General features: G+C 36.0%; 1 long non-coding RNA gene across 1 annotated transcript; it reads right to left on the bottom strand.

The window, feature by feature from the left end:
- Nucleotides 1–12937: 12937 nt before the first annotated feature.
- Nucleotides 12938–14016, bottom strand: LOC143586435 (uncharacterized). The gene is made up of 3 exons (XR_013144705.1): nt 13580–14016; nt 13409–13502; nt 12938–13267 (listed from the first exon to the last, which is right to left on the bottom strand). It is a non-coding gene; the product is annotated as an uncharacterized LOC143586435 (long non-coding RNA).
- Nucleotides 14017–23761: the final 9745 nt, after the last annotated feature.

Below are 23761 nucleotides of genomic sequence, written 5' to 3'. Positions count from 1 at the left end.
TGTCGTTGTGGCGTTCCCTAGGGTTTTCGGTGTGCAGCCTTATCTCTGGCATAACTTAAATATTCACCAACATACGTAACCATATCCTTTTTCATACCCGGCCACCAGTAGAACTCCTTCACATCCTTGTACATCTTATCCGATCCCGGATGTATGGAATATTTCGATCTATGCGCTTCGTCCATGATTAATTCATGAAGGTCATGGAGGGTCGGGATCCAAACCCGATTTTTGAAATAGAGAATTTCGTCCACGCGCTGTTCGAAATTCTTCTCATTGCCGTAAAGTCCCTCCTTTTCCAATTTTTCCTCTTTCAACGCCTCACGTTGAGCGACTCGAATCAGGTCCGAAAGGTTCGACTGGACTATCATCCCTAGCGCTCTCACTCGCAATGGCTTAACCCGATCTTTCCTACTCAAGGCATCGGCTACGACGTTAGCCTTGCCGGGGTGATAACGGATGTCACAGTCATAATCGCTTAACAACTCGACCCATCTTCGTTGCCTCATATTCAGTTCCTTCTGATCGAATATGTGCTGCAAACTTTTATGATCGGCGAAGATGGTGCACTTCGTACCGTAGAGATAATGTCTCCAGATTTTAAGTGCGAAGATAACCGCTCCCAGTTCTAAGTCATGAGTAGTGTAATTTTTCTCGTATACTTTTAACTGTCGGGAAGCATAGGCTATAACCTTATTATTCTGCAACAACACGCATCCTAACCCTCTACGCGATGCGTCACAATACGCGACAAAACCATCGTCTCCATCGGGGAGACTTAAAATCGGCGCTTGGCACAATTTTTTTTTTTTTGCTTTAACGTTTAAAACGCCGTTTCCTGCTCTTCTCCCCATTCATACTTTCGATCCTTTTGAGTCAGGAGAGTTAAAGGTTGGGCGATGCTGGAAAGTTCTCTATAAATTGACGATAATATCCAGCTAAGCCTAAGAATTGGCGGATTTCCTTTGGCGATTTAGGCGCTTGCCAATTCTTAATTGCTTCAACCTTACTCGGATCAACGTGTATTCCTTGATGGTTTACAACGTGACCGCGGAATTGCACTTCTTGTAACCAGAAGTTACACTTGGAGAATTTTGCATACAACTTCTCCTGATTCAGAAGCTCTAAAATTATTCTTAAGTGTTGCTCGTGCTCTTCTTTACTTTTCGAGTAGGTCAAAATATCGTTAATAAACACGATGACGAAGTTGTCGAGGTAGGGTTTACAGACTTAATTCATGAGGTCCATGAACACTGCCGGCGCATTTGTTAGCCCGAAAGGCATAACTAAGAACTCGTAATGGCCGTAGCGTGTCCGAAACGCTGTTGTTGCAACGTCCTCCTCTTGAATTTTTCATTTGGTGATAATTATATCTAAGATCAATTTTCTAAAAATAAATCGCCCCTTGCAGTTGGTTAAACAGATCATTTACTTCGAAGAAGTGAATACCTATTCTTGATCGTCACTTTATTCCATTCTCCCTAGTCAATACATATCCTAACACTTCCGTCCTTCATTTCCTAAATAACACTGGTGCACCCCATGGTGACTAACTAGGTCGTATAAAACCTTATCCAATAATTCTTGCATTTCAGTTGGTGCAAGTCGGTAAGATGCTTTAGCAACAGGGCCAGCTTGAGGTATTAAATCGATTCTGAATTCGACCTGTCGGGTTGGCGGTAATCCAGGAAGTTCTTCTGGGAAAACTTCTGGGTATTTACATATCACCGAAACATCTTCTATATGTTTTCTTTTAAATACTTTTCTCTGTATCTAATCGCTTCATCGTCCGAAAGAGAGCTTCTAATCACTTCTTTTCATATTTGATTTCAGCTTCATGTTGAGTTAGCCAATCCATGTTAACTATTATGTCAAAACTTCTTAACTTTACTGGTCGTAGGTCAATATGGAAAGGTTAATCATTCAGAATAATAGGACAATTCCGAACAATTTAGTTAACCATTAGGGATTTACCGTTAGCGATTCTACAGTATAGGGTTCTATAGTTTCACTAATATGTATCTTTCCAAATGGTAGGAGATTAATAGGAACTAGCTTCTATCGGCGACCGTAAAAATATCACTGAAGCATATTGATTTAAAACTACAACATACTTAATACCACCTTTGGATCATGACGTGCTTTATTAGAATTACTCACAAAAGCACGGCTCCTTGCTTGATCAGAGGTTGATGCTTGTCATGAGGTTCGTCTTCCAACGACACCTTGGTTCAACTTTGGGCAATTTCTCTTGAAACGTTATGTACTGCCACATTCATAGCAAGTACAACTGTTTGGCATAATTTGGTTTCTTTGGATGGATTGTTATTGAAGTTGTTGGGTTCGGAGTGGTTGTACACGAATGGGTTGGGGTTGCCGGTTCACATGGCTTCAATTGGTTCTACAATTGGGGCATTACGTCCATCTTTACCACACCTGTGGCCTACTATCACTCGACATTCTTCTTCCTGCCGATAACCATATTTTTCACATTTAGGGAAGGACCCTTCATGCGGTTCATGTTTTCACACCAGAACTAGTCTTTAGTATAATTCTGGGTTGTAGGACCTACCTACTTATTCAAAAGCCTATCTTGCACTATACCTTTATCATTTCTCTTCTTTAACACTCGACGTCTCACCTAACGTCCTTCCAGTCCGCTTCCCATAGAGTCAAATATATCAATGCTGGCTTGTGACACAACCCTTCCAAAGGTTGTATATTTTACAGGATTGACTATACTCCTTATCGATGGAGTTAGTCCCCAATATAGCGCTCACTTCGCTTAGTTTCAGGAGTAATTAGCCATGTTACCAGACATGATCATTCCTTCAAACGATTAGTGTGTTCTAAGTGATCAGCACACAACATTTCTATCTTCCATAGCTCAGTTTCCAATCTCTGAACTTAATTACTCGAATAAAAGTGCTCTAGCCCAAGAATTTTAAATTCCGACCATATCATCTGAGTAATAATTTTCTAACTATAATTTTGTACCATCGTGTTCCATCACGATACAACATAATCTACCAACATATCTGTAGCATATTTCACTACACAATGTTCTAGACTCTTACCAATATCCTTAACCATTTCGATCTTTTCTATCCCCTCGCTAATCTATTCCTCCCTTTACCATCAGTAAACTATTAATAATTTCCTTAACACAACCAACAAACATATCCCTCATACCGGATCTAATTCATTACGACTACTATTCATGTTTAGTTTATAACTAATACTTGTAGTCATAATAGTATTCGGTGGGACATTATCACTCTTAGTAATAACACTAAGAATTGAAATATTCATAATCATGTGATTGCTCGATCTATAATTCTGCGATCACATTTGCATCAACACTAGCAGTGATCTGTGATACGACATTCGGTATCATCATCTGCTATCTTTGAGCAATCAACTGAATCATATCAATCTCCATCATTGGAGTTACTCTTTTTATGTCATTCTGCTGTACCCATCCCGTAAACAGTAATCAATACTAATCTCATCGTATAACTCGTTACCAGCTTAATCATAACAGCAGGTACACATACACACCAAATATTATCATACATATTACACATACCAGTATCTAGTATATATGTCCCACCAATATAATATCATAAGGACTTAACCTGACGTCGGTTAACGTTTAAATATGTTTCATAACCCTTGTCACCAACTGACATATAGATCTTTCTCAACAAAGATTAATGTTTAATATGCTTGATTTCAATATCCTTCTGCATGTCAGCATAACCGATACATGCTCACCGTGAGCACCAAACGATTACGTACCACGGAGTTATAATATCCGTGTCTATTTGTATATCCGGTATACACGGTATACCACCTACGAACGAACAACCAACTATGCTATAATGATTCCAACACCTCTTTGTGTATGGGTAATCATTCTACTCGAGTATACATGGGTATAGGCATCTAACGGATGTAAGGATAACATAGAGAGTTGCAAGGTTCAAGGTAATCGCGCAACCCATATTGCCTTCAAATATTATCAATTACTATTATGGGAAACTCTATCACTTGCTCAGTCAATGTCCTCAGGCGTTCTAGGTTCGCTAAAATCGGTAATTCTCGATCTGGAGGTGGTATGTCTCATATGTTTGAGAGTGAGAAATACACATATATATTTCCATATATTATTTTTATCTGCTCATTTATTATCAAATTTATTATTATTATTACTATTATTATTATTGATTTTTTTTTTTACCTTAATGGAATAAGAATGGGTTAAGGTACAGGTCCGTCCGTATGTGAGGGTCGGCGGTTCGGGTGAACATAGGGGGTTATTAAGATATACGGTACCGGTGTTGGTAGGGTAAGGGATTTATTAATTTTGGTTGGGAGTGACGGTTACTAGATATTTCTGGTTAATGTCAAACGGGAGATCTAATTCGGTACTATCATAACTATGGCCCGATAAGTCAGACTTATCATCAACCGATGCTCTAGAAATTTCAGCATCCTCGGTACTTTTATTATTTCATCCCCCGGTTCCTTATCCGGGTCCTATTTTTCAATACATGTACCCACGAGATATGTACATATATATATATACACATTAGCACGTATGAATAATATTATATACTTCACACATATGTTGCCATTTTTACCTATTAATGTACCCAGTGACTTCCCCTGAATTCCCTCGTGCGGACAAGTCTGTTATTATGTTCCGGACCATAATAACTCACTTGTTCATCCAAGTTCATCCAGATCCAGTCACTATATATTATTAGTTGATATTCAGATCCTATAATACTTGAGCTACTGGTTATATTTTAGGTATCTTTTAAAGACATCCTAATTCTTTATAACCAATGGCTCTGATACCAAGTTCTGTAACACCCCGTAACCGCAGCGGAAACGTAAACGGGATGCAACAGACACCTCTGATATCAACCACATTGTTTATAAAGAAAACTGAATACATTAATATACTTCAAATTACATTATCTCATATTTCATTACCGTCTAGGTGATACACACATCATACAATATGAAACATAATTCTATTTAATATAATGTATCCTAACATCCCACATGCAAATCTTACACACATCAAGCACTTAGCACGTAAGCAATCACTTCATCTTAATTGTACCTGAAAAGCATGTGAGAAAACAGGTCAACTACGAATAGTTGGTGAGTTTCACAATTTGAGTAAACCATGATAAATCCATATCATAATATAATATTATCGATGTAATTATGCTGAGCCCACAAGTGAAACCTCTGGCTATCCACACACAACCCCGTGGCATACTCCGCCCACGGACCTGCCCCAAACCGCTATGCCTAACATTACATAGCAAAATATATAGAACAACAAAATAGACATGTGCAACTCGCTGGGAAACATCAGCAAATCCATGCCGGACCAGTTGGGTTTGTCAGACCAATAGTACTATCCACACTCTACCGGCTTTCAGCTAATCACTCGTGTTGCGGGGCCTTACAATGTTAGCAACTCAGACAATTACCATCTTAGTACATTTCCGTACGATTCCCGTACAAATATATATATATATATATACACGCAAATCCATGCGTTCAGTATGTACTTAAACATTTCAGTAGTAACATGCTTCCGCCCCGGGAAAATATTTAAAAACAATTCAGAAAAAGGGGCTCGTGAAACTCACCTTAGAACATGCAAGCAGGTAACAACAGTCATTATCAGTTAACACGTTCAATATGTAATATGATCCCTATGATCGTTACTATACAATTACTATTAATATAACTTTAACCGTGTTAACCGGTACATCTGGGGACACTGTTAACCCAGTACTATACCCATTCAGGGGGCAATGTTAACCCAGAAACACTTCTCCGGACTCAGATTGTGATATCGTTTAGAGTTCTACAGTCAAAATTACTATTAGTTTGTTTTCCCCGTTTTGCGTGCCTAGCACGGTTATCCGTTTTTACGTTTAAAAAAATGAGTTTGGTCACACACGACCCGAAAATAGTGGTTGACTGATAATTTAATTAAAGTTGTGAAATTAGAGCTCGGTTTAGACGCCCTGATTGGTCGCGGGACCTGTTTCCGTCTTTAGCGTACCGGAAACTGTTTTATCGGATAAAATTACCCAAATCATCCGAATTATTTTCGGATGATTTATTTTTATTTGTTTAACTCAGTTATATGAAACTAGTTCATTTTTAGGGTTTTTATACACCAGTCAGCTCGTTTAGGCGGGCTTTACCGGTTTACGCTTTTTAAGCTTTAAAAGTTTGTTTTTATTTTCTTTTTAGCACAAATAATTATCCGTTTAGTCTCGGATCTTGAAATTTTGCACAAATCACTTTTTGACAGTGGGGAATTTTATAAAAATATTTTCAGAATTAATTTTTATATTTAAAATTTATTTATCTATTTTTAAACACCATTTAAACACTAAATATGTCGTAAATACCAAACGACCTTAGAAAAATCCCAAATTTTTCCTGGATGACCCCTACGATCCACATAGTCCCCTGTAATTTTTCCAGAAACAAAATCTCTTTTTACATGCATTTTTCACTAAAACCGAGCTAGAAAACCCTATAACTCGTTTAACCGAAAAGCCTACTTATACTTCTCCAACTGATCTAAAATTTTGTGTGTGACTTATACATGTTATAAAAAGCTTATCTGGAATTTTCCAGAATTTTTCATGATATTTAACTATTTTTCACCATTTTTAGCCAAAACCGAGCATTAAATTCACCAAATATTCATCTGTTGTCCAAACATCACCAAAATTTCACAGAACTCATTTTTTCATGTATTTAACACCTCTGTAAAATTTCATGACCTAACTCTAAACCATTCACAATCTGTCCAAAAATCCATAACCGAACATAAATCGAATATACCTTTTGTTTTCCGTCACTACAAGCTACAAACTCGTCTTTCCGCCTTATCTACCACTAAACACAGAACCTACAACCAACATACCACAATACCAAGCAAGTTACACTCACGATCAAGCCTCTTACACTATAGTTTCGGTTATTGTTTCAAAACTAAAGTTTAAACCGTAAAAATTTGTTTTTGGTTCGTTTAACTCCTTTCTTGGACCAAGATCCCTTGTATAACCCGTATACATCACTTGATCATGCAAGAATTGGTTTCATCTCTGGTTTTCACCCTTTTTTCACTTGAAACATCATTTTCTTGCAAGTAAACTCAAGAAACGAAGATGGAAACGTAAATAACTCGACTTTTTACCTCGGTTTTCTTGCTAAAATTCTCGGTTTTTAGTTCATGATGTTGAGAGGAAATGAAGATCTTGCAATGGTGGATAAAAAAAAGAAATGAAGGAATGGGGTGAGACCCTTTGGGTCCGATCGGAAATAAGGAGGGGTGGGGTGGGACCCACCTTTCCATTTCTAGCCACATGTTTGGATATTCGCATTCCGGATAATGTTTTGGATAATCTGGTTCAGTTCGTTTTTCGGTTAAATGTTTAATTCGGCTTAAAACGAGGCTAAAACGGTCGTTTTCGGCTTAAAAATGAAATTTATATAAAACCACTTTAAAAACTTTAAAAACTTAAACCATGACGTTTATTAACTTAAAACATCATATTATTAATAATTGCGCATCTTTTTCGGCTTGATCGATCGTCTCTTGCTCGGTTTGGTATTGAAGGTTTCGTTTAATGTACCGACGTACCATTAAATCGGAAATTCTTTTTCTGTGCCGTACTTTACTTATCCCGAAGCATTAATGCTTCGTAAAATCACTAAATATTATAGATATCGTCTATAATTGAACCCTCGATTCGTTCGGGTTTCAATAACTATCGATCGATTAATCGCATATTCAATACGATGAATTATATATTCACGTACAATCAATACAGTGAACCATGTATCCTCGTATAATTACTATGGTAATTCATGTACCCGACATTAAATATAACGTAACTATTGTCTACCGGTTAAGGTATACCTGGTTTCGTCGGAATCGTTACACGTGCTTTGCTCTCTGTTCCAGCATAATGAAAACTTTTGTTGAATTTTGACTAATTTGATTACAAATTGAAGATGGCCGAGTATGAAGACGATATTCATGCATTTTTGGTCTTTCCCGGACGTAGTGCAAGGAACAGACAGGCTAACGCCAAACTAACCTACGTGAACCGACGATTTCCAGAACCAAACTTCTATGCCTGCAGAAACACATTGCGCCAAGTCAATCAGTGGGACCGATACAAGACATTTTGAAAGGGCAGTGGAAAAGGGTCTTTAGTCAAACAGGAGAGGCAGTAACAGAACTGACAAAAGAGTTCTTAGCTTCTTTCAACATAAAGAAGAAGAAATTGGACATGTGGGATGAAGATGAAATCGAATTTAGATGTGGGGGTGAATGGCACACAACTTCTGTCACCCAACTGGGAATTGATCTGGGAATCTACACAACCGCAGAAACTGACTCAAAAATTTGGTTTAATGCTAAAACAACATTTGCAGATGAAGATGCTGATGATGAAGCTGAAGCAGGGAACACAAGGCTATAAGCATGTGAACAACTGAGTTATGGTACTGAAGAATACAATGCAAGCATTTCAAAGAGCACAGCACTACGTGACCCGCTCATGAGATACATTCACCGTCTGCTCAGTCACACTGCCACGGCTCGAGGTCAAAGTGATGGGGTTGTTAACTTGAGGGATCTTTGGGCATTGTACTGCATGAAGAATGACGAACCATGCAACATCATATTATTATTCTGCAAACTTTTCATGACAAATGAAAATGCCAAAGGAAACACCTCGATTTTTGGTGTCCCTTGGATCTACAACCTTTATGGGGCCTATGATGTGGACAGAGAAGGGACCCGAAGCCCAGATCCGATAGCTCTCTGCCTTTATTATTGCCAAAGCATGCAGATGGTTCAGCGAATCGGTCAGAACCCGGATGTATGGAGGTTTTGTGATAAATATAACCAGGTTTGGGACCCCGAAGACCCTGCAGAGATGATACTTCAGGATGTGCCTGAGAGACGAGGATCACCGCCCAGACAATACCGACGCCGCACCTACTATCAGCGAGGAGGCCTATCGTCATCAAGGGCCGGCCCCAGCTCGTCATACGATAGCCGATGCTCGTTCGAGGGTCTGTATGGACTCATTGATCAATTGTCAGCTAACACTACCGCCTCATTTGACAGGATCACAGGTCAGATAGCAGCTCGGACGCACAGAGGGCAGCGGAGTATGAGGAGACGAGGGGAGAGATTGATCGATTGGGTTATCGCATGGATAGGCAGTGGGGACCATTTGACCCGGATACGGGTAACTGATGAGTGGCGGCACTGGTAGGTCGGGCACGGGCACGGGCAGGGGTTGGTAGTATCTTTATGACATTATTATTATGTGTGTTTTAAACAATTTACTTTATGTCATACTTGTTTATTTGTTGGTTTGGTTGGACACTTTTATGGTCGTGGGTGCCAAGACATTATTAGTAGGTACTTATTTAGCCCGATAGGGCAAGGGATGGATGATTCCATACCCAATTTTAAGCAAATTATGCTTAGTTGTTTGTGGTTGTTTGCAGTTTTACATTATACAGGTACAAAAACAGGAAAACGGGCGATAAACAGGGGACGCTCTGTCGAAATTTCGTTAGCCCGTAGGGAAGTACCTCTCTATTTAACCCACCATACTCAATTAGAATATTTATCTTTTAATAAATCTTTTCACATTGAGGACAATGTGAGATTCAAGTGTGGGGAGGGGAATTACTTGACCAATTGTTTGCTACAAATAATTATAAAAATTCTCTAATCAACAAATATTTTTGCAGCAAACAAATATTGTTTTTATAAAACCTAAAAAAAAATCCAAAAATTTTTTTTTTTTTTTTTTGCAAATAAACAATTACTACGCTATTATAACCAAAGAAAAGTGAAAAGGTAAAAAAGAGAAGTTTTGTAATACTGAGAAGAAATTTATGCAAAATATGGCGTTTATACCCAATTCCCTCGTTACTGTGAGATAAAACCTCATACCATATATATATATATATATATATATATATATATATATATATATATATATATATATATATATATATATATATATATATATATATATATATATATATTTCTCGGGAGCTTTGAGTGAGTCATATGTTTCGTGTGATTTAGAACATGTCGCAAATTTCGAGACCAACACGAAGCGTTGTATAAAGAAGAAGGTAATGATATCATCGATCCCCAAATTACAAAACCCAAAACCCTACCACTTTATCCATCTCACCGGTAAAATACAACACTGGTCTTTTACCGGCAGACCCTAAAGAACTGGAAATGCATTCTTTCGATTTCAATTTCCTTTGCTGCATACATTTCACAAAACCTAGGTTGCCTCCAGAACTTAGGGAGAGAATCTTTCTCTTTAGCAATGAGGTAAGGAAAATGTGGCGCCAAGACGAACAAAGGCCACCATTTTGTGGAATTTCCAAAAACGCAATGAAAAGAAGAGCAAAAAGATAAGAACGATGCTTAGGTTGCGGAAACTGGTCCCACGAAGGAAGATGTAGAAAAAGTTAAACTCAGCCTCGGCATGAATATACCGAACTAATGAGGGTGGGGGCTATTAGGCTCAAAGCCGAACGATCCACTAGAGTTGAAAGTTATGTTCAAAACATGATTGAGGAAGAACTTATCCATATCCTCGACAAAACTGGTCTTGACGATCTGACCTTAAAAGAGTCACTAGGTATCTAAAAAAATATATATTTCAGGAGAAAAAGCTAACCATCGAAGACATCTCAAGATTCCCGACAATCAGCAAAAGTTGTATTTACCATCCTCACCATCATTAACCTAGATCCTTAAACCACCACAAAATACCAAAATCCCGACTCACACAAAACCAACTCATATTACCTTCTGATCTATGCAACCCTTCACAAAGGTGGAGATTTGAACTTGTTACAAGCTTATTTATCACAAGTTGCATTTTGACTAAGAGTGTTCACATACATATATCACAGGTATGATCAGATATAAAACCGAGTGTGAGTGAACATTGTGAGAACGTGACGTTTTGCATAAACGGAAGCTCATAAAAACAAAATTTCCTTTTTATTTATCACTAAATATACGAATTAAGGTTGGATATCTAGTTTCCATTTTCTTGGTACTCTTTTAAGGGATGGCTATAATCTGAGTTTGCTGTTTTTAGAGAGTATTTATAAATAGATTTCTTGAGGACAATCAATGTTCAAGTGTGGGGATGTTTGATGTACATAAAATTGTACATCTTTTCAACATCAAATAATCTCAAAAAACTGCAATTTCTATCAAATAACATAGCACATAATGCTACTTATCATAATAAAATGTAACTGCAAGTGAAACCAATCCCCAAACGAAGAAACAAGCGAAAAGACGAAGAAAAACGGAAGAAACCACAAGAAAAACAAGAAACACGCCCCATGCCTCTGAACACCAGAAAAAAAATCTACAAGAAAAGACAAAAACTGGGAACAAAAGCACGGGGCCGTGCCCTTGACCACGGGGCCGTGGTCGTCTACAAGAAACGACAAAATGAATTTGGCACATGTCATAAAAAATACACGGGGGCATGCCTACTTAAACACGGGCCCGTGCCTCTCACTCCAGATTGCCTATAAATAGTGGCTCATGTTGCACTCATTTGGTGTCCCTTGAAGAAAGTTCTATCTGGTTTTCACTTATAAAAACACACACTAACACTCACATTGAAGATCTAGTGAAGAGTTTGAAGGCTTGGAGGTCATCATCATCATCATCATTAAGAAGGAAGATTCATCCATATTTGGTTAGATTGTTCTAGTATAATCATGTATTTGTTATCATCATCCATCCTAATGTTAATCACCATGCTCATTATGAGCTAAACTCCATTTACCATAATATCTATGAATAAGCTTTGTTTTACTTGAAGTCGGATAGTCAAATATTTTGACTATTATGCCCTAAAACGGGTCAGAGAGCAATTTATCGACAAAACCGCATCAATCAGTAAATTTGATTGAGGGTTTTTGTTAGTTAGACAAAAATAAACGTTTTTCATAAAGACAACTTACCCGAATGATGAGTGGAACAAAGAGATAAACGAGGTTAAGGGGTCTTGAAACTTGAAAGTCAAAACGGAAGATGAAAGTTCTTGAAGAATACAACATGAAACATTATGAACGATTTTTTAGAGATTGGAGCTGAGTTTCCAGATTATTTTAGAGTTTAAGAATATGTTTTGATTAAGTATAATACTCCAAAATCATTTATTAGGAAATAGTTCGTTTAAGTAAACCGAATAAGCTTTATGACAAAATCGAAACAATTAATAATCAAAATTCATTTTTAAAATTAAATATAAGAATATGGACATGTTATAATATTATATAACTTATCTTAGGGCTTAAGTTTTGGGATTTTGGTCAAAAATAGTCCATGTACTTTAATAAATGTGATTTTAACCGTTTTAAGTGATTTTAAGGGTTTTTAAGAACTGTTTAACGAGTTTGAAAGTTAAGAAAATATAAATTAAGTTTAACCAAGTTAAATACTAATAATAATAAAATTTAAATAATTCATAAGATCCGAAAAACATTCCGAGTCGGGTTAAACATAAACGGATATGAATATGAAAAATCCGAGATATTATACACGACATCTATTATGAGAAATGTGAATTAACTATGTAGGCGCCACGTAAACGTCATATAAACATTTGAGTGTTTCACATTATACACCCAAAAACATGTTTCTGACGACATGAAATATGAAATGTGGTTTAAGGTAGGATATATAGAGTAAAACTTTCATTTATATTATTGACTAGAAACTTTAAATATAAATAACAGTTGAATGGGCATCCTTCTCAAGAAATAGCCAAACCAGAATCATTTTCACAGTCAACCAAAGTCCAAACATGTAACGTTTACATCCCAACAATAGAGTAAAAGTTTCTTTTATATTATTAACTAGAAACTAAAAATAAAATGAAAACAAAGACTTGCCAGTGAAAACTGAAAATCCTACACTCAACATCTCAACAATATCAACCCATCGAAACAATTTCCGCCTTCTCCATGTTCCATACATTTACATTTGACAGAATCACACGCTTACTTCCATTATTGAAAACATACAGCTTCGCGTCATCGTGTATTGCAAGCTTTGGGTACACTCTCGCTGTTATACACGCAAGTCCATGTCCACCGAAGCTTTCCACGATCAAATGATCTATTGTAAAAATATAAAACAATATATATTCGGTTATTTTATAAATGGGTTGTGTTCGTCGACCCAAAACATGTTTTTTTTTTGTGTATGTCGGTTTCGGGTCTATTAGGATCGTGGAGGATATAACAGTAACAAACTTACCAAGGTTCTTAGTGAAATCTTCTCCTTAATGGGGTCCACGTCGAGAAAATCTCCATACACGCTATCGGGACCTGCTGCTTGTGCAATTGAAGACCTGAATTTATACCATATGTTAGTTGCTAAAAATTTTGACATGCCAAACTATGTATCAGGAAAGTAATTTGTACCAACCTCGTTTGGTCACTGCACATGATAACATATAACTTCTTTGGACCTTTAAAAACTTGGAAAAACACTGCAGTTTGTTCCGTTAAATCCTTTGAAGCCAGGACCAGCAGGCCAAATGGGCCAAAAGTCCCACTCGTATAAGCATTCTTCTGTTTACACAGAAGCTGTGTGTATCAGGATTGATCGACTCTGTATCAGTTAGTTGCAGGGCTGCCTAACTTACCAGTAGTCAAGGATGTGGTGTGCTCGGGATGTCAATTTGGTAAAGCTCACCAATTGGAGTTTCAATCTTCAAATTATAAAACGAGTGAAGCCGTAGAGTTAATACACAGTGACATGTTTGGACCTGTGAAACAGACTTCAACAGGAGGTGTTATGACTTATGATCCAGCAACAAAGAAATACCTAGTGTCTCGGAATGTGGTGTTCGACAAGACATCTTCATGGCGGTCAAGCTCGAATGAAAAGCATGTTGTACATGGTCAAGAAAAATGAAGATGATTCACATCAGGTCTATCTTCCTTTCTTTGGTATGGTTGATACTGATAATGAACTGTCTAGTACAGGTGATGATGTGCAGCCTAACCGAGTTCAGATGAATATTCAGCTCAGAATCCGTGGAACACAGGGGTCTTCACTCATGGTACTGCCTATCTAAACTCACACAGGTTCAACTATGAAGAGGTCTTTAGTCCCATGTCTAAGCTGACGACGGGACGTGTTCTTTTGGCAACGACAGTCCATAATGGTTGTCATTATACCAAATGGACGGCAATAATGCCTTTTTATACGATACTTTAGATCTTATCTATATGGAACAACCAATGGGGTTTCAAAACAAAAATCACCCTGATTTTGTGTGCAAACTTAAGAAAGCCATATATGGTTTGAAACAGTCCCCTAGGTCCTGGTTTGGATAAATTGCAGAGTTCTTGATGCATAACGGTTTTATGAGTACTAACTCTGATGCTAGCCTGTTCGTTAAGAGTTCTGATTCACGGGTGGCGATAATACTCGTATACATTGACGATTTAATCATCACAGGAAATTATGAGACTGAAATACATCAGTTGACAGAATTTGTGCACAAGGTTTCGTATGAAAGACTTCTTGGGCTGGAACTATCGTATGAAAGTGATGGAGCTTTACTTCATCAAACAAAGTATACGGAAGACCTGTTAGAACGGTTCGGTATGCTCTATTCAAAGCCAACCTATACACCTATGGATCCTAATGTCAAACTGAGCCAAAGTGAAGGAAAGCAGCTAGATGAGGTCACTATGTACAGTAAGATGATGGGAAGTTTGATATATCTAACTTTGACTCATCCAGACTCAGCGTTTTCAGTGGGCCTGTTAAGCAGGTTTATGCAGCAGCCCAGGCGTCCTCATCTGTATGCCATACGAAGGGTATTTTGGACAGGTTTAATTTGATTCCGGGTCATAATCTCTAGAAAGGGGCAGTTTAGGAACAGCGTTTTTGCTGCAAATAACTGTTACCCTGTTCATAACTGGCACCAGTCGAGGTGGTTTCAAAAAGGATTTTGGTTTAAAAAGAGCTAACGGGTTAAGGTGTGTTTGAGTTTCAGTCATGACTTTGGTGACACGCTTCAAAGGTGGAAGTTTCAAATCTGGTTTTGGATCAGATTCAAAGTCAGTATTTGACTTTTTGTTACAAGATATTTTGGAAATTTGATACAGGTCAAATTTCTAAAAAGGGCACTTTTGGCATCATGGTGTGTTTTAAACTACTACCATGTCAACAAAAGAATTGCTTACGGGTCGGTTTGATTTGTTGAGTTATTTTTGCATCAGGGGCAAATTCGGTATTTTTGTAACATTAAAAATTTGCAAATGGGGTTCTATGACATGTATTGTTTTATATGCTATGACATCTACTGTTTCATATGCTATAGCATCTACTTAAAGTTTGTTTTTGCATGACCTCTATCACATATATAAACATCGTTTTTATTGACATTAATTTTTATTCAGCCCGGTTACTAATCTAGTATAACAATGTAACAGTATGACAGTGTTAAACAGATAAAAATATGTTAAAGCTAGTCAGGCTCACACACAAACTAAGCTCTGAACCTCTTACGCCTGGCACTTCAAGCAGGGACCCACCCTTGAGTACTCGATTCTGCATGCTCACATGTTTCCCTCTCAGCTTCATTATTTCCTCAACTGGCCATTGCACTAATTGTTTTTGGTTATCGCTTAGGCGAATGGTTCTAGGAAACGACTGAAGTAGATAAAACAAAAATGTTAATATGGAGCCGGGATAGAAAAACGGTTTGCCCCATCCTACCCTCACAGACCCCTCCAATAGCTTGCACTTGTACAAAAAAATGTTCTAGGCACACTCAAGGCGCAAAGAAAAAGGGCCTAAGACAAATAAAAGCGCACTTATACGAAAAAATAAATTAAAACGTATAATGTGTTCCAAAACTCAAATACCATAGGTAAATTACCAAAACATAGTTGAATTAAATTCTAGCAAGCATGAGCATCTTCAGTTATACTTATACCTTACGTATCATTCTAAATGATACTCCATAGTCCATACCATGTTGGGTCAGTTGAAAAACGCTCCTTATTTTAATTTATTTATCTTGAATGGAATAAAGTTATATCTAAAAAACTGCACTTAATCAATGAAAAACATGCATCTTCAGTTATTCATAAAAACCTTCAATCATTTTAAACAGTAAATAAAAAGCATGTATTTTCAGTTATTCATAAAAGCATTCAATCATCTTAACCAATTAACTAATAAAAAGCATGCATCTTCAGTTATTCATAAACGCCTTCAATCATCTTAAACAGTTAATAAAACGCATGCATCTTCAGTTATTCATAAAAGCCTTCAACAGTTAATAAAAAGCATGCATTTTCAGTTATTCATAAAAGCCTTCAATCATCTTAAACAATTAATAAAAAAGCATGCATATATTTTCAGTTATTCATAAAAGCCTTATTACAGGTGATAAAAAGCATGCATATGTATTCAATTTATTGGATGATGATCAACTGCTCAACACCCTTCGGTTTTTGGCGGCGTCGTGGAATGATTTTGACGCGTAGAACTTGCTATGATCTAAGCGTAAGTGTCTATTGTTACTGATGTTTTTAAAATCTTCAGTGATCCACCATGGGATCATACTTCCCCTGCACATACCAATCACGCAATGCGTAGCTTGTTTTCAACACAAGGAATGTACTACTGACCGGGTAGAAATATTATATGGGCACTCCCACATACCGATACTGCTAGAAGAATGGAAGGGCCTACAAGCCCTAGTCCACTGCCAGAACTGTGATACAAAATCACTGTTGGAAGGGGATTGATGATCACCATCCTCCACTTTCCGTCCGGACCCATCCAAGATCACAGAAATGGTCAGGACGTGTGTCATTCAGAATGGGGCTACCAACCCATTTTGCCCACTCTTTCAAAAGGGGGTCGGTTAGGTTCATGGGAAGGCCAGGTTTTGGAGCCATGGAGGATTGTTACTAAACCCACCCTCCGACCTCGTACTGCTCATTGGGAGTAAGAGCCGGTTCCACAATAAACCAATTCACGAGGTCATACAAGACGGAATGTCCCCATGAAATATTCCCCCGTAAAGGACCAAAGGGATTAAGCTGATAAAACAGATGGTAGACGCCCCAAAAATACATTGGACCGTCGGGATAGTTAACCCAGTTTCTACCATCTGTTTTATCAGCTTAAACCCTTTGGTCCTTTATGGGGGAATATTTCACGGGGCCACTCCGTCTCGTATGACCTGACCACAACGGAATAAAAAAACAATCACAACACTTTCTTATGTCTTCCTTTCTATCTATTAAAACGGGGTCAAAACTACAAAAGAAATCAGGAAAAAAGAAATTTATATACATAATATCAGGAAAATTTAAAATCTTTTGTGCCCCTAAAACGAACGTGCCCGGGTCGGCCGTCCACATTGCACACCCTGTGGGCCGGCCCTAAATGAATGGATGTGTATCTATAGGAGTGGCGGGGTTATCTTATTATTACATAGAGAAGCGTCGCAAGATTGATAAAATCAATAACAGTTCTGTACATTCGTTTAACCATTTATCGTTTCTTATTTGCAAAATTTTACTTGAAATCTTAAACCCCAGTTCACATTACAAAAAAAAATAATTTTATGTTCACAAATAGTAGATTAAATTAAAGTTAATGTGAGACGCCAGAATAATTTTAAGTCTCTATCACCGTCGGTGTTGCAATTCAGTGATGGTTGATTACCCGTAACATTTCGGTGGCGGCTCATAATATTAAGTCTCTGTCGCATTCTGACAGCGCACCAATAAAGGTCTGGTGACTTGTAACATTTCAGTGGTGGTTCATCACCCGTAACTGTAACATTTCGCTGGCGATTCATGTCACACCCCAACCTACGGCGGAAATGCCGGGGCGCGAACTGATTGCTCACAGCTTTTCAAAGGTTACTATCATGTAACATTATTTAAATGGCAATATCTATTAATTAAATTAAGTTTTCAAATAAATCAAACACAAACAAATACATAATCCATAATCATACAACAATACAATTTATATCACAAATGATCTTGATTAATTATTTTATAACTTAAATTCTTCACTAAGTCTTCACCAACATGCATTAAATTTCTACGATAACCTGCATATGCGTATAAAATAGAATTTTATCAACAACACATGTTGAGTGAACAACACACCAGTTTAAATGTACATATAGTATATATAAAAAAATAAGTAATTGCAACAAGTCATATGAGAATAACAAATTAACCAAATGAGCAAAGTATAACTGAGATGTCGAGAAGCACAAAGGCTAACGACTGGCGTATGATCATACTATTATGAGATTATGCTGGACCTCTCCGAATGCGGAAGCATGTAAAGCAAGTAAGCACATAAACAAGTAAGGTATAAGTTGTTAACACATAAGACAATAGTTGTAGTTTTAAGTATAAGTATACATGAGAAATATAATTTACGCATATGTCCCCAAAACGTGGAAAAAGAAGTAAAATAGGGGAATGTGGTACTCACCTTAGCAATAAGCAAGGGATAAACGAATCAGGTAAGAACGGTAGTAACAAGAGTTATGCTCTTCAGAAGTTATCGTTGAGAAATCCTAAGTGACAATAGTTGTGGAATAAATACGAATTGGGTAAAGAGTCTAACTAAATAGAGGTTCGAAATTTGATGATCGAGTGTATTCTAAACGAGGATTAAATATTGCAATAATTTATTATCAATTTTATTATCACTTTTATCTATCAAGGTGTCACACCCCGACCAAAGGCGGCGGAACATGCCGGGGTGCAACGGATTCCTCAAGAACACAATACACTATTAAAATGACAATATTTAATCAACTCACTTAAATTCATAAAATCATAAAATGCCACATAAATTGTTCATACAATAACCGAATTCAATCATAGCAAATATTATATTATTCGTTTTGTTGATATCCTAATAGCCTTGATAACGTATTTTCGTCAATTCCTCGAGTCAACCAAAAGTCAAACCTGTAACATTGCATAAAATAGAATTTGTTAACACAAAGGTTGGTGAGCAATTTCATAGTTTTGAAAAATAAGTATATAATAGGAAATTCCACAACTTGTATATAAAACAATAAATAATAGCAACAATTTAGATAATAAAATCGTTAATAAGAATACATTAACGACACCTGCTATAAGAGAATACTAAATAGCCTCGGATTTATATGAAATCGATAATAAGAATACATTAACGACACATTGCTATAAGAGAATACCAAATAGCCTCCTTTATATAAAATCGTAAATAAGAATACATTAACGACACATTTCTATAAGGGATGCCAAATATACTTGGATTTATGAATCAACCAACTAAAAGCGGTAAACACATTAGCAATTAAGCATGTAAGCATATAACACCAAATTGATCAATTAAGCATGTATATTATATATATATTGTATAACAACCTTCAAGTATTAATAAAAGCTAACAAGTTGATTAAAATGAAAGACTATGGTCAGTTTGACTTTTGAAAGTCAAACTGCCAAGAACATAAAGAACAACCTTAAAATCTTAAGAATTTGAGAGCGAAGATGAAGTATGAGTAGGGATTAATAAAGCATGAGGGTGGGTATAAATAGGATAAGATTGTAAGGGTTAAGCATGAGGTCTATTGGGTAAAAATTCGGATAGGATAATAGGATATAAAGCACAAACAACAAACAAACAAACAAACTGATCTGATGCCCATCGCGCTACGCGACGGGGCTTAGCCTCAACCATCGCGCGGCGCGATGGGGTGAGCAGCAGGTTTTTAAACTTTGTTTTTTGGCAGATTTGGTCCCTGGAGTTGTTTTAAAGCGTTTTAAGGCATTTTTAGGACTGGAAAGGATGTTTTTGAGACTCGACGAGTATAAAACAATATTGTAACATAAAATCCATATTTTTGATTATATCAAAGGTTACGGTTTACAAAAACGGGTCAGTTTACATGATAAACAAATACAAAAATGAATACAAATAGGACCCAAAATTTACGAATGTCACAGTATCCCCAACTTTTTGGAAATTTCGTCTCGAAATTAAAATAAACTTAAAGTAAAGAGGTAATTACTAACGAATGTCATTTTTAGTAAAGCAATTGTAAGAAAAAATTTTAAGAAAAAAAATAAGTCAAATCCTTGCATGACTCGAAAAATGCCACAAATGAGAAACATAATGAAGGCGCTTATATATAGGATGTACCCGCAGCGTATCCACCATGTCTTTATCATCTTGCACTTATACCATTTTTCTGCTATCATCCTCGGGTCCGAGTTGTCGCACACAAGCGTACTTACTATGGCTTCCGTACGAGGATTTCGATAATTAAGTGTGCACCCATAATTATTTAGATCGTCGTATAGTCCACATGGTTCGTTCCGTTGTGTGGTTTAAAAGACAAATTTATTTTGAAATCTTAAACATTATAAACGTAAATAAAATCTGTTAAATGTTATCAATATTGACAAATCGATACTAGCGGTTGAAAATTCTAGGGTTGACTTTTATATAAGTAGGAAAAATGGGATAAATAATTAAGACAACTAAAATCTTAAGATATATACTAAGGTGAAAATAACAATTCTGTTTAAATAAGTAAAGACGATCAGATAAATAAAATATATATTTTTTTAGGGTAAACAATATGAAATGAGATTTGAAGTCAAAAGTCATCAAAGTGAAAGAATAAATAAATGAATAAAATCCTTGGTTGTAAGTCGGGACACTAAATTAGCATAAAATCCGATAAGTGAAATTTTGATAATGAGAACTCCAATAAATGGAAATGAAAAATCCAATAAATGAAAACGAGAATCCGAAGAGTGAAAAATAAAAAATCCGATAAGTGAAAACTGAGAAGTCCAATAAGTGGATACATGAGGTTGGGATAAACAACGATACCATTAACAATAATATCGTAAGATGAGTTTCATACGTGAACAAATTTGAGGTTATAAGTATTTAAGGATATGATTGCGTGAAATGTGATAACATGATAATTTGGTGAGTTCTATAGGGTGACATAAGCATGTATCAAACACAAAATCACAATAAAAATTTTGCTTAACTTGGCAAAATCATTGAAGAAATGTATTAAAATGTGATCACGGCTTCTATTGTGAAACCATTTACATAATCATAATTATAGTAACGGTTTCCAATAGCGTCAAAACTTGCGGAAAGCCACACATAGGCCGTTGATCGATTGAGTAAATGAAATAATGTGGAAAAATGCATAGAATTGTGTTTTGCTTTAAAAGTATAATACCCAAACATGAAAAACATAGTCATGAAAATAACGTTTAAAATGTAAACGGAATTTTTAGCAAAAATGAGGTTTTGAAAGTAGTACACCAATTGTTATTGAATAACTTGAATTCGGTTATGAATAATCAAAACACAAAATGAGATCTCACGTGCATAAAATTATCATCGAAACATCTCATCAATTGAAAAGAAAAATCGTAATAACAGTGAGACTCAGAGAAATGACGAAATATGTAAATCACGTATCATATACTCTTTTGAAATTATAAAAGTAACATCGAGAATGAAGTCTCAAGTAAATCCGTTCTATCATTTTCAAGAAAATTTATATAAAAACAAGGCATCGCGGTAACGCGTAGTTAGCGAGACATTTAAATTGCTATCAAATGAAAATCTTGAAAGTTAAATTGCTAAAGGAATATAGCATACGTAAAGTTGTCGCGATGATAATAAATCATGAAAGAAACGATGCTTGTTATAATAAGAAGTAAAAAAAATTCGCATAAACCGTTATCGAATAAAGTTCATGTTACAACATCTAGTGTATGAAGCATTTTTGGGTGAGTCCCGAAAATGATTTGTAAAGTCTTGATCATTGAGTTTATGCAAAAATAATGAAAGTTGTAATTTGTTATTGAATAAATCTCGAATTCAACATTCAAAATGAAACCTCGTATTTATAAAGTTATTATGGGATTATCACCTTAGATAAAAATATTTAAAATCTTGAAAACACGTATGTAATTGTTTAATAATCTTTGAAAACAAATCCTCATAATAGAATTTTTTGCCATGACAATATTATATTCTACAAAGATGATTTATAAAATATGAGCATAATACGTAAATCGTTATTCTTGAAATAGTTTATAATTTAAAAAATGAATATTTGAGCAAATGAGGTCGTTATAAATACACTAGTTGTATATATATATATATATAAAGAAATTTAAGGGAAAAATGAAGCTTGCGTGTGTGTGGATAGGTTTTAGGCTCCGAATGGTGAATGGTTTGGAAATTTGGTGAAAAGTGAGTGTGTTTTGGGTGGTCTTGCGTAGTTGGGTTTTCTTGAGTTGGATTGATGGGGTTTGTTGAGTTTAGGTCGTTTGAGTGGGTTAGGCTTAGATGACTTGTGTGAGTAGTGGTTGGGCTATTTGGATAAGTTTTGCTTATTTGAGTTCGAGTCAAGTTAATTGGTTGGAATTCGACCTTGACTAGTTTGGGTTGAGATTCGGTTTATACATGTATTTTGCAAGAGTGTTTGGGTTACTATCTTGATATCAAACTCTATGGTTGGATGGAAACGGTGTGGCGATATGGTTTGTGATTTGACATAGCATGGGTCAAAGGATTTGAGTCATAGTTGGGTAAACTTTGGTTTGTACATGTTCGAGGCATTTGTGGGTGTGATTTTCGATGTCTTCGAAGTATCAGGATAGTGAGTTTGATAGGTTTTCATGGCGCAAAAGTGTTGGTATTTAGGCTTTTTGTTGGGTTGATGTTGTACATCTTGGATTTGCTTGGGGTTTGAGTTGGTGAGGGTATACTTTTGGATGCTAGGTTTTGTTCATTTTGAGGAAAGATTTGATGGTGTGGGAAAACATTTGAAGTGGAAGGTTGGTTTGATTTAAGGTGGTAGTTTGAGTTGGAATACGAGTGTTTGGAAACTTGTGGTTGTGTTTAGAAAATTTTGACTAATAATAAGTTTTACCATAATTTGTAAATAATGATTGAAACATTCATGAAACTTTTGATAACAAAATTACAAAATATATATATATATATATATATATATATATATATATATATATATATTGCGAGAAAACGGAACTTTAATGAACCACCATGGATTGTTCGCATTTAGCAAACTCATGTTCGTGAAAAAGTTGTTATAATAGTTACAGAAAATTATTTATGAGGTTCCTACAAGTGTTTGAAACGTAAAGTTTTTTTTAAAAAAAAAATTGAGATTCATGTTTGTGAATCTCACAATTGCTTTGCTAGAAAATTTTTCCACTAAATCGAGAGTTGTTATGATACGTCGGGTTAGCTTAAGTTGTAAAATAATTTTACGAGAAAATTTGAAAAAAACCAACCCGCGTAACGTAAATCACTCTTGAAATGCTTAAAATTAAGTAGTGGGAAATATCATGGAAAACTAAGATAATAAGGTTTGTATTTTGAAGTTTATTGTAAAATAAAGTCGATTGTCATGAGGAACCAAAATAAATTTTTATAAAGATCAAAATAAAATTTTGCTTATGAGGAAATTAAAATAAGTGAATGAATGTCGAAATTTGTTATGAGGTTTCAATATGAATGATGAATGTCATTTTG

Source organism: Bidens hawaiensis, unplaced genomic scaffold (assembly GCF_021521415.1).
Source record: "Bidens hawaiensis isolate Kalapana, Puna unplaced genomic scaffold, B.hawaiensis_p1.1 tig00034654_1, whole genome shotgun sequence".
Taxonomy (NCBI): Eukaryota; Viridiplantae; Streptophyta; class Magnoliopsida; order Asterales; family Asteraceae; genus Bidens; species Bidens hawaiensis.
Note: the sequence above shows the minus strand (reverse complement) of the source record. Positions and strands in the feature narration are given on the sequence as shown.